This window comes from Bubalus kerabau, chromosome 5, assembly GCF_029407905.1.
Source record: "Bubalus kerabau isolate K-KA32 ecotype Philippines breed swamp buffalo chromosome 5, PCC_UOA_SB_1v2, whole genome shotgun sequence".
In the NCBI taxonomy this organism is placed as follows: Eukaryota; Metazoa; Chordata; class Mammalia; order Artiodactyla; family Bovidae; genus Bubalus; species Bubalus kerabau.
The window spans coordinates 125254726-125270845 of record NC_073628.1 but is presented as its reverse complement, the minus strand read 5'-3'; positions in this window follow the sequence as shown (position 1 = coordinate 125270845).

Genomic DNA, 16120 nt, shown 5'->3' with positions numbered 1-16120 from the left:
TTTGGTCTGAATATGAATTATCTAGAGTCCTTTGTTATCAGTAGTGGAGGTCAAGAATGACAAATACAGTCATTACAAATTTCTTACAACTAACAATATAAACAAAGGAATGATATTTTCAAGTGTTGAGCAATAAAATGCATTAACCCAGATTCCACAGCCAAAAACCCCACTAATATTTAAGATTCATGATGATACATAGACCTCTTTACTATTACAAAAACCAAAAGAATTAACCCTCCAAGACCTTTCCAGAATAGATTAATAAGGATATATGTAAGGAGAAGAAAAGTGGTCCCAGAGGGAAAGAGTTGGATGCCAAAAAGCTGGTGAAAAATGAAACTAATATCTGTTGGTAATAAGGTTAATTATTGTAAAAACTTTTTTTCCCCTTTTTAACAAAGGGTGCAACAAGAAAATTAAAGTTACCTGTTCTCAAGAGATAGTTAAACAGTTTTTATTTTGTTTTAGAAGGAGATGAGAGACATGGAACAGCTTTAGAAATAGGAAAATATATAGTATGTATGTATATTAAATGTACAGATAATTGGGATAACAAAAATAAAAATCTAGCTTTCAAGTCAGAGGAAAGAAAATAAAGGAGTAAAGAAAACTCGATCAGTTCTGTAGTGGGTAGGAAATGGGAAAGAAACAAAGGCAAAGGGAACTTAACCAGGGCTGCCAAGTTGTTTAACACAGTCACAGGTTATGGGGACAGTATATGGACAACTATGGGGTGGCGGTTATCCAACCTGCCCAAGAATGTAAAGTCAAAGGTGAAAGGTTAATAGGAGACTGGCATGACCTGGGAGGTCAGTGTAGCTGGAGTGAGGTGGGGGGTGGTGCTGGAGCAGCTCTGAAAGGGCTAGTAGACCACACTAAAGACCTGCATCATCTCTTATAGGGTCTGAAGATGTATTTTAATAGTCTCAAAGTCACCAAATGCAGAATCAGTTGGGGAGCTTGTTAAAGCACCCGTTTCTGTGCAAATCAAAACTACCACCTCACATGGGTCAGGATGGCCATCATGAAAAAGTCTATAAATAACAAACACTGGGGAGGGTGTGGAGAAAAGGGAACTCTCCTACATTGTTTGTGGACATGTAAATTACAGTTAGAACTGGACATGGAACAACAGACAGGTTCCAAATTGGGAAAGGAGTATGTCAAGGCTGTATATTTTCACCCTGCTTATTTAACTTATATGCAGAGTACATCATGCGAAATGCTGGGCTGGATGAAGCACAAGCTGGAATCAAGATTGCTGGGAGAAATATCAAACCTCAGATATGCAGATGACACCACCCTTATGGCAGAAAGTGAAGAGGAACTGAAGAGCCTCTTGATGAAAATGAAAGAGCAGGGTGAAAAAGCTGGCTTAAAACTCAACATTCAGAAAACTAAGATCATGGCATCTGTTCCCATCACGTCATGGCAAATAGATGGGGAAACAATGGAAACAGTGACAGACCTAATTTTCTTGGGCTCCAACATCACTGCAGATGGTGACTGCAGCCATGAAATTAAAAGATGCTTGCTCCTTGGAAGAAAAGCTATGACCAACCTAGATAGCATATTAAAAAACAGAGATATTACTTTGCCGACAAAGGTCTGTCTAATCAAAGCTATAGTTTTTCCAGTAGTCGTGTATGGATGTGAGAGTTGGACCATAAAGAGAGCTAATGCCAAAGAATTGATGCTTTTGAACTCTGGCATTGGGGAAAACTTTTGAGAGTCTCTTGGACTGCAAGGAGATCCAATTAGTCAACCTAAAGGAAATCAGTCCTGAATATTCATTGGAAGGACTGATGCTGAAGCTGAGACTCCAATACTTTGACCACCTGATGTGAAGAACTGACTCATTGGAAAAGACCCTGATGCTGGGAATGATTAAAGGTGGGAGGAGAAGGGGACAACAGAGGATGAGATGGTTGGGTGACATCACCAACTCGAAGGAGATGAGTTTGAGCGGAGTTGGTGATGGCCAGGGAAGCCTAGAGTGCTGCAGTCCATGGGGTCACAAAGAGTCAGACATGACTGAGTGACTGAACAGAACTGAAATTGGTACAGCAGCCACCATGGAAAATAGTATGGAGTTTGCTCAAAAAAGTAAAAACTGAATGCCATATGAGCCAGCAATCCCATTCCTGGGCATATCTCTGGACAAAACTATAATTCAAAAAGATACATGCACACTTATCTTTATAGTAGCACTATTTACAATAGGCAAGAAGTGGAAACAGCCTAACTGTCCAATGACAGATGAATGAATGAAGATGTGGTATATACATATGATAGAATACTACTCGGCTGTAAATGAGAGCCATTTGGAATAACATGGATGAAACTAGAGATTAACATCCTAAATGAAGTCAGAAAGAGAAAGACAAGTACCGTATGATATCACCATATGTAGAATCAAAAATGACACTAACAAACTTATCCACAAAATGGACTCAGACACAGAGAACAGACTCATTGTTGCCCAGGAAGAGAGGGTCAGGGGAGGGAAGGATTGGGACATTGGCATTAGCAGGTGCAAACTATTATATAGGGAGTGTATATACAATAATGTTCTATGGTATAGGACAGGGAACTGCATTGAATATCCTATGATAAATCATAATGGATAAGAATGTGAAAAAGGATGTATATATGTGTAAGCTGAATCACTTTGCTACACAGTAGAAATTAACACAACATTGTAAATCAACTGGACTTGAATGAAATAAAAATACACACGTTTCTGGACCCCAGAGAGTCTGATTCAGTGGTTTGGAGGAAAAGCCCCAGAGACTGATGTTTTCTAAAGCATCCCAAATAACGTCACTGATGTTCCCAACGATCTACCTGTAGCTCGTAACTACTCGCACAGATGAAAAGAGCACCTAGAGGTGTGACAATAAACACCCTCCCTCTAATTCTTCCCCTTCTTCATCTTCATGGTTGTTTTTGTTCGCCTTGCAGGCGATGGGTTTTGGAAAGGGCGTGTGACCTGATTCTGGCCTAGGAGACATGAAAGAAGTCTTTCAAAAGTGCTTCTACAGACATTGTCCTTGCCCTTAAAAGAAAAACTATTTGAATATGACAGCTGTTATTCTGTCATCTTGAGGATGAGGTCGACAAGAAGAATGGCAGAAAAGAGGTGTAAGGGACACGGAACTTGGCACTGGTTAAGGTGCTGGATCCGCCCATCCTGAGCTCACCCTGTCTTTGGATGTTCTGCTGTGAAAATAATAAATTTCCATACTGTTTAAGGTGTTTGGAGTGGGAATGTCTGCAGGCAGACTCAACCTGAGGTCAATGCTAAGGGTCATCAGACACTTAGGGGAATCTTAATTGGCAAGTAGGTCCCAAAGAGCAGAGGGGGACTCTCCCAGGGAATTTACAGTCATTTTTATTTTATTTTTTTATTAAAATGTTTTTTTTTTTTTCCAATTTTAGTATTCCTAACTGATGTATCAAGAACTGACTATAGATCTTCTCAGTGGCTCTATAGTTCTTCTGGGTAGAATGAAAAGCCGTATCTCCTGGCTTCTCCCCCTCCTCTGTATACCAGTAAGCCCTACTGGGCAGGTTTATGGAAGGATGAGGAGCCTGGTGGGCTGCTGCGCATAGGGCAGCACAGAGTCGGACACGACTGAAGCGACTTAGCAGCAGCAGCAGCAGCCACATGAAAGGATGAAATGAGATAATGTATGCAGAGCCCTCAGCACAGTGTTTGGTACAGATAAGTGCTTAAAAAGTGCTCCTTGAATTGAACAAATGAGTGATAGGTGATTGAATTTTTGAAGGGCTGTGAGAAAATGGAAGGAACACCACCACACCCTAGTCTTCATGCTTAGGGTCTCTTTCTCAACTCAAGTTGAAGGTGATGTTGGCTTTCTTTGGCCCAATTTGTTAGAATTTTGTTAGTAAATTTTTTTTTTGTAAAAAAAAGTCTTTTTTTTTTGTAAAAAGTTTGTAAAAATTTTCTATTAGCTTAGGAAAGTATTTATTTTTCGTTTATACACTTTTATTGCCCATAGGCAGGTCTTGTGGATGTGTTTTTCTCCTAACCCTCTGCCCACACCCTGTGCCATTGGCCGCTGCCAGCATTGACCTGGAGGAGGGCAACATGTCAGCACTGGGAGGATCCAGGGTAACCAAGGGATGCAGGATGGATTTAGGCCATCTGATACTTGGATTTATTGTCAAGGTGCTTATGTGATAAGCCTGCTTTCCCTGCCCCAGGGCAAAGGTCCCCCAGGTTTCTACATTTTGCTGGCTTACAATAATTTCAGCAGGCAGAACTCAGCCTGAGGTCAGTGCTAAGGGTCATCAGATTCTTAGGGGGAATCATAGATTGGCAAATAGGTCCCAAAGAGCAGAAGGGGACTCTCCCAGGGAATTTACAGTTGCTTTTTTTTTTTTTCATTGTGCTGTGGGGATCTTAGTTCTTAGACCAGGATTGAACCTGGGCTCTTGGCAGGGAAAGCACAGCATCCTAACCCCTGGGCCTCCAGGGAACTTCTCCTACAAACACTTTTTATTTGAACTCAAATTTGTAAAACCTGAAAACCTTCTCAAATACAAAACCACAGACCACATGGGAAACAAAACAGTACTGTATTTCAGTATTTCAAAAATAAAATTGTAGAACAGGACTTTTATTCTTCTTAGTAAAGTTGCTTAGAGTTAGCTGTGTCCCTGGACCTGGCAGTAATGACCAACCTTGCCAGGGTCACGAGTGTGTGATAAAACATGGCATTATTAACATTTCTCTCCTCAGAGACGGAGGATCTCATCATGAGAAATACAAACATTTAGTTTGGTTGTTAACTGTTTTCAGATTGAGGGCTATGGCTCTCTACCATCCTTTCTCAAATCCTCACCCAACTCCTGCTGACCTCTGGGGGAGCTCCTGTCCCCACAGGTGTGGACTTAGACCCTCAGCAAAATTTATGGGAAGACATGCTGATCCATTCTGCCTGGCTGAAACCTTGACCCTGGATTTTGTTCCCTCGAATTAAGCTTGGGGATGGTTACGACTCAAGGTTTCTCTTCTTTGTGTTTTCTGTGTCTCTTTCTTCCACCCTCCTTAACCAAAGTCCTGCATCTCTAGGATCACCTGCGGGTGGAAAAGCAATCAGAGATGAGTTTTACAGCTTAGCAATCAGAACTGACCTTGTTCTCGCTTTTCATCATATGTACGTGTGGCTAGACAGTAGGTAGTGTGATATTTTGATCTGGGTGCAAATAAAACAGCATTCTCTTTTATCAACAAAAGAGCAAGTAGAGGTCCTGCTGGATAGGATGGGCATTTCTGTGGCAGATGTGGCTGAGTGTGTGTGTGTGTGTGTGTGCGTGCACATGTGTTTGTGTGTGTGTGTGTGTGTGAGAGAGAGCTGCCTCTGAGAGTTAGAAATCAGATTTCCTGAAAGTGGACACCTGGAAAATCCTGTGCCGTGTTGTCTATTGCTTCTTAAGAATGACATAATGGAGCTGGAGAAGACCCAGGAAAGGACAGCTGAATTAATTAAAGACTTGGAATGGTTGTTAAAAACACTTTCAGTTTCAGATTATAAAAATAATACGTATTCATCATGGAGAACTTGGAAAATATTCAAAGCAAATGAAAATAAAATTATATATTATCCTATCACCCAGCGGTAAGAGTGTTTAAAGTTGTATTTATTTCCTTTCTTTTTCTGTGTGCACAAATATACATATAACAGAAGTCATATCTGTACACATTTATATATACATATGTATTTTTTGGGCTTCCCAGTTTCTGCTAACGGTAGAGAACACTCTGGCTAATGCAGGTAGATGTGAAAGATGTGGGTTCTATCCCTGGGTTGGGAAGATCCCCTGGAGGAGGGTATGTAACCCACTCCAGTATTCTTGTCTGGAGAATCCCATGGACAGAGAAGCCTTGTGGGCTACAGTCCATAGGGTTGCAAAGAGTCAGATGTGACTGAAGCGACTTAGCACATATGCATTTTTTTTTTAAGTATCCTATTTAGTACACATTTTAAAATCATATTTGATATGTTTGTCATTAAATATTTCTGAAATATTTTCATGACTGTGTTATATAGCAGTTGATGGTTTTACAAAATCGTGTTTGACTTGTTGTTTAGTCGCTAAGTTGTGTCTGACTCTTTTGTAGCCCTATGGACTGTAGCCCACCAGTCTCCTCTGTCCATGAGATTACCCAGGCAAGAACACTGGAGTGGGTTGTCATTTCCTTTTCCAGAGAATCTTCCCCACCCAGGGATCAAACTTGTGTCCTACTTGGCAGGTGGATTCTTTACCACTGAGCCACTTGGGAAACCCTGTATTTGACTACTTTTACATTACTTAGATTTTTTGTGTGTATGTTATTAATATATATTAATATACATAATCAATTAATTATGTACATAATATATTAATATACACGATTAATTTTGGGGACTATGCTGGTTTTTGTTGCTGCATGCAGCCTCTCTAGTTGCAGAGTACAGGTTCCAGGGCATGCAGTCTTAGTTGGCTCACCACATGTGGGATCCTAGTTTTCTGACCAGGGCTTGAACCTGCGGCCCTCACACTGGAAGGCAGATTCTTAACCACTGGTCAACCAGGGAAGTCCCCTTTAGATTTGGTATATTTTTAGATTGTATTTTAATTGCATATTTATTTTTATAATTAAAATTGTAAAAACATGTTTTCTCCCCACACTTTCATGGGATTTCTGATTATTTCCTTAGAATCAATACTTAGAATTATGGTATCAAAAGTTTTAAAAATTTTAAGTTTGTTTTTTTCCTGTGCCAGATTTCAGTAGAGACATATGAAAAAAGAATTTAGAAGTTGAAGACTTGTCAGTATGAAAAGTTAAATGCCAAATGGAGTGGATGAAGTTCATAAGAGAACAAAGGGTTTCAATCGGTCAAGAAGAGATTTGCTAAAGACTGAAATTTTGTAATTACTCAGCAATTTTGGGCATTCAATGAGTGTAGCTTCGGGGCCAATGCAGAGAAGGCAGAATTTGCTGTGCAAATGTGAGAGGAGTAAAAGGAAGGAAGATCTGGTTTCTAAAGAAATTAAAAAAAAAAAATAGTTGCAAAAACTAAAGGAAATTCACCATCCTACCAACATAGGTTCTTTGAAGCTGCTCTGTTGGGAGGTGGCTTCTGCAGTTCCTGGCTAAGAATGGGTGGGAAAAGAAGGCGACTGTTGATCTGAGTTTAGTCTAACCCGGTTTGACTCATGTCTCCCCGTGAGTAATACTTAGTCCCCCTTAAGTAATACCAAGTGATGCTTGAAGCCTCCCTAGCCTAACTATTATTATTATTGGTGGTGGTACTATGTGGCATGCAGGATTTTAGTTCCCTGACCAGGGATTAAATTAAAGTTCCCCCTGCATTGGGAGCTTGGAGTCTCAAATACTGGACAGCCAGGGAAGTCTAAGCCTCCCTGACCTTATAGCTTATCCTCACCTCTGTCAGTGACAAAAGCCCACTAGGGTGTTTTAAAGAGACTTGAAGGCCTTCCCTGGTAGTCCCGTGGTTTAGACTTAGAGCTTCCAGTATGGGGGATGTGGGTTTGATCCCTGTTTGGGGAACTAACAACCCATATGCTGTGTGATATGGCAAAATTTAAAGTAAAGGAGAGAGAGAGAGAAATTTCGATAGCAACAGCAAAAATAACAATGACAAGCTATTCCTGAGCTGGTCCCAGTATGCAAATGGGCACAGGCAAATACAGTTCTGGATCTCTGATCCAGATCAGCACTCGTGGCACTGACAAGGTGTGCGAAGTATGGACTGTTAGGTACTTACGCTATCTATTTAAAATTCAGTCAACCAATTTAATTTATTGTGCACGCTTCAGGTTCAGGACCCCATGAATGACTGCAGTGGGGGAAATAAGAACAGTGTGAAGGCAGAAATGGGTGGCGGGGCTCAAGAAGTTCAAACATCCAATTATAACATAAATAAGTCCTGAGGATGTATGCTACAGTGTGGTGACCACAGTGGATAAAACTTTATGGTATATTTGGAAGTTGCTAAGAGAGTAGATCTTAAAAATTCTTATCACAAGAAAAAAACTGTGATTATGTGTGGAAATGGATGTTAACTGGATTTATCGTGACTGTTTAAAAAAGAAGTCAGTGTGATGTGAGAGGGCTGAACTCAGGCGCTTATAAGATGACACCATCGGGACTCCTAAAGTGACAAGCATTTTCCGTCATACTGTAGAGTTTACGCATTATGCTGACTGTCTGTCATCCCTGCTAGAATGTAAGTTTATCAGGATACAGACATTCGTTTCATCACTCCCAGTGTCTTGAACAATACTTGCCACAGCGTTAACTATCTTTTGAATAAGCGAATGCTCTGGTATGCTTCTCTAATAGTGCTCACTGATTTATGCTTGTAAAAATACACTTACGTATCACTTAGAATGTGTCTGGCACTGTTTCAGCCCTAAACATATATTAAGTTGAATCAATCCTCTGATGTAGGTACTAGTTGCTCCTGCTGCTGCTAAGTCGCTTCAGTCGTATCTGACTCCGTGCAACCCCATAGACGGCAGCCCACCAGGCTACCCCGTCCCTGGGATTCTCCAGGCAAGAGTACTGGAGTGGGGTGCCATTCCCTTCTCCAGTAGGTACTAGTATTCTCATCCTAATTTTACGGATGGGGAAACTGAGGCAAAGAGGAGGAAGTAACTTACCTAAGGTCACCCAGCCAGTTCACTGCTGAAACAGTGATTCTAATCCAGGCATCTGCTTCCTGCCTTCACCTGTTCACACTCACCTTCTCAGGGACTTGGGTCTAAGGGGTCCCCTCAGCATTACGGGTGCAATTCTGTGGCTGTGAAACTTGTTCAGTGAACTGACCAAGTCCTTTCTGACTCTTCCTACCCAGGAGGTTGCCCTTAAAGCTTACTTCAGCCTGACTGCATTACTAGATCTCTCAGTGTTGAGCTTTTATTATGAGCCTGACATAATATTAGCTTTCATCTTGTAGATTAAAAATATAAGGAAAAAAAAGAAGCACATTTTTATAACTTTTATAAAGTGGAATCACATGGGAAAAGGACAGACAGATGTGTTACGGAAATTCAGAGGATGGTGCTGTTGCTGTATGTTGAGTGGAGGGTCAAGGGAAAATCAGGTGGAAAGGCATTCTGGCTGGAGGGAACAGCCTAAGCAAAAATGAGGAGGGCCATCTAAGAAGACCTCTTTTTAGTTGCTCCTCAGGATCCTCCATAGCCAGAACTCTTTCTCTCATGGGCCAGCAGCTCGCCCCCTGAGTCCCTGTGTGTCTGTGCATTGAGCAACCTCAGGATGAAACTCAGCACATCGACTGAGAGACCCTTAGCTGTTGCCTCCACTTCTATCTCGGGCCTGCTGATGAACTACTCTGAGCCTCGGTTTCTTCATCTATAAAATAGAAGCTAAGAGGACCTCGGAGAAGGCAATGGCACTCCACTCCAGCACTGTTGCCTGGAAAATCCCATGGGCGGAGGAGCCTGGTGGGCTGCTGTCTATGGGGTCGCACAGAGTCGGACACGACTGCAGTGACTTAGCAGTAGCAGTAAGAGGACCTACCTCAATTGCTGGTGGGAAGCATCATAAGTGGTTACATATAGGAAGTTTCTAGCTTCACCTGACACTATGACTGCCCACTAACCTTTTTTAAAAATTTGTAATTGGAGGATAATTGCTTTACAATGTTGTGTTGGTTTCTGCTGTACAACAATGTGAATTCAACAATGTGAATATATATATGTATATGTATGTGTGTGTATATATATATATAACTCCTACCTCTTGAGCCTCCTCTCCCCATCCCATCTGCCTAGGTCATCAGAGAGCTGGGCTCGGCTCCGTGTGCCATATAGTGCTTCCCTGGTAGCTCACGCGGTATGGAACCTGCCTGAAATGCAGGAGACCTGGGTTTGATCTGTGGGTTAGGAAGATGTTCTGAAGAAGGGAATGGCAACCCACTCCAGTATTCTTGCTTGGAGAATCCCACAGACAGAGGAGCCTGGCGGGCTACAGTCCATGGGGTCACAAAGAGCTGGACACGACTGAGTGAGTAGCAAACACACACACACACACACACACACACACACGCATCTTGAGTCTCCTCTCCCCATCCCATTGGTCTAGGTTGTCGCCAAGCATTGGACTAGGCTCCCTGTGCTATGCAGTGCCTTCCCACCCCCTGTGTATTTTACATGTGGTACTGTATATAAGTCAACGCTACTCTCTCAGTTCATCCTGCCCTTTTCTCTCCCCCATGGACTGTGTCCATGAGTCCATTCTCTCTAGTCTAGCCCTGCAAATAGGTTCATCAGTACCATTTTTCTAGATTCCATATATATGTGTTAATATAGGATATTCTTTCTCTTTTTTCTCTTTCTGACTTATTTCACTCTGTATAAAAGGTTCTAGGTTCATCCAATCATCCACCTCAGTTCAATGGACTCACATTCGAGTCAAGTGTCCCTTTTTATGGCTGAGTAATGTTCCACTGTATACATGTACCACAACTGCTGCTACCCACACTTGCTGTCTGACTGCTGACAGGTGATGATTGTTGTTGCTCAGCCACCCCGTCGTGTTAGGCTCTTTGCAATGCTACAGACTGCAGCGCACCAGGCTTCCCTGTCCCTCACCATCTCCTGAAGTTTGCCCAAGGTCAACAATCCCCTATAATTTTCCAAGTTCTTTTAGTTAAATTTTTAATCCCAATTTACAGCTGAGGAAACTGAAGCTTCAGGAGGATAAGCGATTTGTTGTACGATTATACTTATTTAAGTTTCAAAGAACAGGAGGGACAAATTGAGAGGGTTAGAACAGAACAATGGGTAAGCTTTGGGAGGAAGGGGCGGGGAGTGACTGGGAGGAAGCAGGGGGTAAACTACTTGCTGGTAATAATCAACTTCTTGACTGTGTTCACTTTGTGATAACTCATCCATCTGTGCTCTTATGATTCATGTTTATTTTCTGTTTGTTATACTGATATAAATATTGTTAAAATGCCTCCAAAAAATCCCCTGCACTTCTGTGGGGCTCAAGAATTCGAATCCTTCCATGTACATGAACCCCTTGAAACCTCACAACCGCTCTCCCGAACTGGCCTGGGAAAAATTGTCCTGTCCTGTCCTTTCCCAACAGATACTTTAGTTCTGATGAGTTTCCTCCAGCTGTAATGAACAGTTAGAACGATCTTGGAGAGAGAAGCAAGTCTGGCAGTCGTGGCCGAGGGCACCAGTCGGAGAAGGCTGGGTAGGATGTACAGATGAGTGTCATTTCCAGGATCAGCTGGAAGGACCCCTTCTTGCCACACCTACCCCTTCCTAAGGCACAGCCCTCCTATCACAGTCCTGGGGCTGAGGTGACTGGAACAACCAGCTCTAGAAAGGGTCTACAGACTAACACAGACACAGGCGACAGAAGATTGGAATGCCCACATCCGAGGCAATCACTTCTCAGGGAGGTTCTGAAATCATTTTCTATGAGGAGCAAGTTACAAAGTATTTTTCAAAAATCATACTCTGGGGTAGATTTGCATAAATGATGTACTGTATTTTTTTTTTTTTATAAACCATGAAAGCTTTAATTACCTAAACTCTAATTAAGCTTGTCTCTTGCAGAAAACACAGGATATTAGCTTATTTTGTAGTTGACTAGGCTTTTTCTTGTTTTCATATGTTGGGTGATCTTCTATGTAAGTCTCTGTCAAACTCAGTGGAAACACTTCAGGAGTGTTTTCAAGCCAATTAATATTTTATTGAGCACCTGCTAAGTGCCAGCATGGTTCAGCAGTTAAGAGCAGAGACCCCGGGAGTAGGGCTGCCTGGGTCCATTCCAGAGTTAAGCTCTGACACTTACTAGCTGTGTGACCCTGAGCAAGTTATTCAACAATCTCGGGCCTCACTTTCCCCAACTGTAAAGGAGGAACTATAATGGTGCCAATTTCATCAGGTTGTAACGAGAATTAATGAGACAACGTAGGTAAAGAGTTTAGAATGGGGCCTGCACACCGTAAGTACTTTATACTATGTGCACGCACGTGCTTAGTCATTCAGTCGTGGATGACTCTTGGGACCCCAAGGACTGTAGCCTGCCCGGCTCCTCTGTCCATGGGATTCTCCAGGCAAGAATACTGGAGTGGGTTGCCATTTCCTCCTCAGGGCATTTTCCTGACCCAGGGATCAAACCCAGGTCTCCTGTGTCTCCTGCATTGCTGATGGATTCTTTACCCTCTGAGGCATCAGGTAAGCCCCACTATATAATACCCAGCTTTTATTATGTAGGGGACACTGGGCCAGGAAGTTTGGACAGAGCTGTACTAGACAGTGTCCCTGAATTCTTAGAGCTGGTGGTCAGTGGAGAAGCCAGACGGCTAGCAACTAATCAGCAGTCAGGGTGATGCCTGGTATCAAAAGGACGGGCGAGGTGTTCTGGGAGTTAGCATAGGCTGTTATAACTCTATACGCTGTATCAGAGTTCCTGTAGCTCTGTAGATACTTGGGATGTTTTCATTTTCCTGTTTTATAAACACAGACTGATTTGTTTAGCATCATAGGTTCTCAGGGATTAAAGGAGCTTTCAAAGGTCACGCGTCACTTTCAGTGACCCAGAAAAATCCTTCCTTCACGTGGCAGCATGACCGCATCTGTTTCCTTCTCCCGCTCCATTACTGTGCCAGGGGCTGCTGTCCCCTCGCTCATGGACTCAACCTGGGCGGCCTGCTTTCAGGACCTCCCTATACATGGACTCAGAGCCTGTCTGGGCAGGTGTGCTCAGCACACGTCTTTAGGAATGGAGGCACTCTCTGCGTCTGTTCGTGACCCACTACATCTTAATTCTTGGGCTCAGGTATGGCGCCTTGGCAATTTTCTGTGCCTGTGATGGTTGGCAGCGCTGCCCGTGGTCACCAGGGCTGCTGTGGGCAATAGGACGAGGATGGACAGAAAGCAGGCAGGACCGGGGGTCCCTCTGGTGCTTCCCATCTGTGCACCACCTGCAGCAGGCTCCCCCGGGGTAACTGTTTAAAATGAAGATTCCGCAGCGGACTATTTCTCAGCCATAAAAAAGAAAGAAACAGTGAAACACGGGTGGACCTAGAGATGATCATACTATAAAGTAAGTCAGACAAAGATATCATATGATATGACTTACGTGTGGAATCTTAAAAAATAATGATTCAAATGAACTTATGTACATAACAGAAACAGACTCACAGACAAGAAAACTTATGCTTTCCAAAGGGAAAGTAAGTGAAAAGTGAAAATGTTAGTCGCTCAGTTGTGTACGACTCTTTGCAACCCCATGGACTGTAGTCCGCCAGGCAACTCTGTCCACAGAATTCTCCAGTTAACAATACTGGAGTGGGTAGCCATTCCCTTCTCCAGGGAATCTTCCTGACCCAGGGATTGAAGCCAGGTCACCCGCATTGCAGGCAGATTCTTTACCATCTGAGCCACCATGGAAGCCCCAAAGGGGAAAGAGGGGGAGGGATAAATTAGGAGTTTGTGATTAACATATACACACTACTATATATAAAATAGATCAACAACACAGGGAACTCTACTCAGTATTTTGTAATAACCTGTGCTTCAATACAGCTTCACTTCCAAAACTAGCAGTGGGCTGGATTTGGCCCATAGGCCATAGTTGCCAATACCTGATTTTCGTAGTGATTTTTCCTACAATAATCTGCTGTTGAACCCATTGTTTTAGCCAAAATGTCGCTCTCATCAACTGGGGGTGCAGACATCCCTGAAAGATGAAGAGCAGAGAGTGGATCTCACAAGATGATTTGGTGACCCCAGGGTTGACTCTCACAGCTGATTGCCTAGCGGAGTGGCCCATCCATTCTGCATTACTCACTGTGAGTCCCTCTCCAAACCGCAGGTCAAAGAGATGACCAAGGGATGCCTAGCTGGGGGGCAGAGAATAGTAGCTGCTACAACTGAAACCTGAGGGTAAATGGGCACATCGGATTCACCGAGCACCATAGTATCTGTTGCCATAAAGAATTCCTGAACTCCTTAATACCCAGAGAATAAATTACTGACAGATATTTGGAGTAGGGTTTAGAGAAAGCCTCTCTAATTTTCTTAGCCTCCTCAAATTTTACATTTGTATCTGGCTTCACCTTTGCTAGAGTAGAACCAGTACTGAGACAGTACGCGTGGCATAATCTCACATCAAACCTTTGTGTTTATCATAAAAAATATGGCAACATCATTGTGGTTATAAACAGAGTTACCAAGGAAACCAGTTTATCATAATTAGCTATTTATTCCCTCTTTTTTTCTCACACTCTCTCTTCCTTCCACCTGAGCTTTCTTTCCGCTGAAAGGTATGATAAGCTGTTATCAGCCCGGGCTCAGTGGCTAATTAGGTTCTAATACTGATTCATAGAATTACATTGCTCTTTTCCATAACTATGCTGTAGTGCATTGTCTGTGCTTATTACAAATTGACACAATGATGGAACAATTGGTTTATTATATGTGTTTTAAATAGTCATAATAGCTGTCTCCAGGGCAGTGGTATATCAAAACCCAACAGATAGAAGGTAAAAACTTTTCATCTATAGAAGATTTTGTGGCTCTTTCTTCTGCATTAGGAAGTGGTTATGAAAGGAATTGCTTCCTGGATGGAGTTCCCCGTCCTGCGGGGTTTTTCTTGTTTTTATTGCCCATTACAATGGAGAACATTAGCTAGTATTCATGCTCCACGCTGATGATCTAGAGCTGGGGTCAGTAAACTTTTTCTGTAAAGAACCACACAATAAATGTTTTAGGTTTTACAGGTCATATGGCTTCTGTTACAACTATAGAACTCTCCCTTTGTAGCAGGAAAATAGCCTTAAATGATATATAATGAGAGAAAACCTCTCTAGAAATACTACCTTCATCTCATTGGAGAGAGAAGTTTCACATTGCCTCCCTTACCCAGTCATAGAGGAGGGGAAAAGGCAAGGCTGTGTTTCAATAAAGCTTTATTTAGGGACTTCCCTGATAGTCCAGTGGCTAAAAGCCTTCTAATACAGTAAGTGTGGGTTCAATCCCTGGTTGGGGAGCTAAGCTCCCCTATGCCTTGGGGCCATAAAACAGAATCAATATTGTGACAACTTCAATAAATATTTAAAAAATGGTCCACATTAAAAAAAAAAATCTTTAAACAAAACAACAAAAGACTTTACATCAACAGGTGACCGGGGTCATAGTTTGCCAACATCCAAATGTAGGGGATGACCTTGCATTTGGGCCTGTTAGAATGGGAACAACACCTGGAGAAGGCTGGACGACCCACAGGGGGACTGATGGGCTCCTATGCAGCTGTCCTCTGTGTGGAAGGTGTGTTCCCGCTGTTCAGTCTCTCATCCAGAGCGGAGGTTTCTTAAGCTGATTCCCCCACGGAGGGGTGGACTAGGGGTCTAGTGACTTGGGATTGATCCTGGCTTGGATGCTTAACTGGTTAACTGTTTCATCTGCAATCCACTCTGCCTACTCCAAAGAGCTTGAGAGTCAATGGAGACAATGAATGGGAGAGGACTTTGTGAGTCATAAACTACGAAACCGTATAAGTAACAAGGTGTGGCTGTTAAGATATTGCTGTAGAGCAAATGTCATAGAGTTGCGGGGTGGGAATGACTCATCCTTTAGGACTTGGTCCGACTGTCATCTGGGCCTTGAGCCCACCCCACACTAACCTTCCTGGAAGCTGTCCAGTCTGAGTTTTAATCCTCTCAGTGGTCAAGTTCATGACCTTCTGAGATAGCCTGCTATCTCGGAGACTATTCTGATTGTCAGATATTTCTTGTTGACACTGAGCACAAATCTGCCTTTTCTAAATCTTTTACCCATTGATCCTGGTTCTATGACTTAGTATTTTCTATAACAAGATTAATCTCTCTCTTCACTTGATGGCTCTTTGGATATTTGTAGATAGAGGTCATGATCTCCAAGTCTTATCCTCACAAGTTCTCATCAGCAGTTCCTTTGACTATTTCTATATGACATGATTTTGAGTCTTTTCACTGTCCAGGTTGCTCTCTGCACAAATTTCAGTTCTTCAGCATCCCTCCTCAGTGGTATATTCACACTTGGACACAGT